At 41.4% G+C, this 2,386-nt stretch overlaps 1 pseudogene; it reads right to left on the reverse strand.

Annotated features, from left to right (window-relative positions):
• The window catches only part of LOC107720552 (PERQ amino acid-rich with GYF domain-containing protein 1-like), a 14,848-nt pseudogene that overhangs the window by 7,809 nt on the left and 4,653 nt on the right, over positions 1-2,386 (reverse strand).

Here is a 2,386-nt window from a genome sequence, read left to right on the forward strand (position 1 = left end):
CATGCATGCGGCGCCGGCGCAATCACTTGAATTTTTTCCATCTAACAGTGGAAGAAACTGCTCCTTTTAGTCATAAAGATAATCGGAATTGTATAAGGCTTGCTTTTATTTGTGTACATTCACAATAAAAACAAATCTTTGTGCTTTTGTAAAATAAGCCTAAAGAAAAATAGGATGCTGCTTTCTGCCGTCTGGTTTCCTTTCGCGCAGCACAAAAATGAACTGAAACTCTGCATACTAGGCGGTTAACGGTTAATAATCGGTTAACGAGCGTCGGTTGGGAAAAATAACCGAAATGACCATCCCTATCACAGAGCTTATTTTCTGCAATAATTCCAAAGCTGGTGGAAAAATCCTATTGGGTTTTTGTCAGCCAGTATGAACCTACAGGTTGGCCTACAAAAATATGTCATCAGCACTAATTCACACCATTGGTCACAACCCACCTCGACCACCTCGAGTGCTTCCACGCCCTCTAGCTACAACTGTTGGTACAGCTCCACCTCCTTTACCCATAAGCCTTAGCACAGCCACACTGTTCACAGACATGGAGAAGTTTCTCTGAAAGGTGAGAGAAATAAAAATCAGTGATATACATACGACAAACAATATTACTTATAATATCCAAAAATTTGCCCCGTGACTACAATATGCATCACTCACCTGCTCCTCCTCAGTCAGGGGCACCAAGGCCAATGGCTGCTGAGGCTCTTCCTGCAGGATAGCAGCGAACTCCTTATCCTGCATGTCCTCAGGGATCTGAATACGCAAACAAAATCTCAATTAGGTATGTAATCGACAAACAATTATTGACTCTTATATTAACACTTGAACTACTATAATGAAAAGGCCCTTGACTTATACAGGTGGCCTGTTCGGTAGGGCTGTGTATTGGCAAGAATCTGGCGATACGATACATATCACGATGCAGGGGTTGCGATACGATATGTTGCGATACTGTAAGCAAGGCGATCTATTGGGATATTTCTTATTTTAGGAATAGGATATATTTTTAGGAAAGCTGTCATTAAAAACACACCACCATATGCAAACCTTAGCAAAAAAATAGGCCTAAATAAATAAAAATTATTTAACCAGAACACAGTGGGATCTGCATTTGCAATAATCAGTCCCTGTAACATTCAATGTTATTGAACCAATTTTTGTGCAGCATGTAAAGGGGGGGAATTAAAGTGCTTTCAGGATTCTTTAGGTAAATGTATAATATGTATTTTATAAAAAAAGACCATATACATTTTTAGATCCTGCTTTAAATGTTCACAGTTTAAGTTTACAATTGTAACACAATGAGGGCTGTGCGATTAATCGAAATCGTCAAAAAATAGCGATTTGAGCTTGAGCGATTTCTAAATCGCTTTATAGCACGATTTTCCGCGCCCCCGACCTCCCGCAGTATGCTATCCGAACCAATCAGAATGCAGCACGCCTAAATGGAGCACGAGATTCCGAGTCTAAAGGCTCGGGTATATTTCACTCTCCGCGTTCCATTCCGTCTCGCGCACAGCCGCGTCCGCACAACTTTCAAAGTATACTCAACCGCGGATGGACGAGCTCGACACAGGCCCAAGTCTATTTCTGCTGTGCTGCACGCGCTGAATTAAAGTGACAGCTTATTATTCGCGGTAAAAAATAACATGGATTGACACGGACATTTAGTAATTACACCATAAATGCATATAATTAAAGTCTAATGTTTCACAGTCAACAGTCAACACATGGCTTTTTGGCTAGATTTAAAACAAGGAAAAGTGCACTTTTAGATAAACAAGGCAATAATAGATGGCACTCGTGGTGGTAGTTAAACAAATTTATATTTATTTAGTACATAAATATATTAAAGAAAACAAAACTATTGTAAAACAATAAAATAAATACAGATGTTAAACATTCTCAGAACCTTTCAAATTGGATTTCACAGGTTTTTCAGTTTGCATTTATAAATACATGGAATCGCCGAGACCGCGACGCGAGCACCGCCCCAACTGCACAAAACGCCCCCAACACGAGAGAAAGCTGCCGCCGACCCTACCGCCCGCCGCACCCCACGCGAAGGCTCTTCACACAGGACGCGGCAAGGGGGCGAAACCGAGGGGGCACCCGTGCCGTGGTCCCAGGGCGGACGTTACCACAAAAGCCCAAATGACGCCACACTTCAGCTTTGTAATGAATCTTGTATGATTATTTTTTTTTAAATATCAATATTCCATTTTTGAGAATTGATACAGTATCGCTAGGGCTGTGCAAATAATCGAATGCGATTTTCATGTGCATCTCGACAGTAAAGTCGGTTCTGTGATTAGTAGTAAATCTCCAGCACGTGCTTTCAGATGGAGCGGCATTTACTACACAGAGCCGTAGTTCACTG

This window comes from Sinocyclocheilus rhinocerous, unplaced genomic scaffold, assembly GCF_001515625.1.
Source record: "Sinocyclocheilus rhinocerous isolate Xijiao unplaced genomic scaffold, SAMN03320098_v1.1 scaffold603, whole genome shotgun sequence".
In the NCBI taxonomy this organism is placed as follows: domain Eukaryota; kingdom Metazoa; phylum Chordata; class Actinopteri; order Cypriniformes; family Cyprinidae; genus Sinocyclocheilus; species Sinocyclocheilus rhinocerous.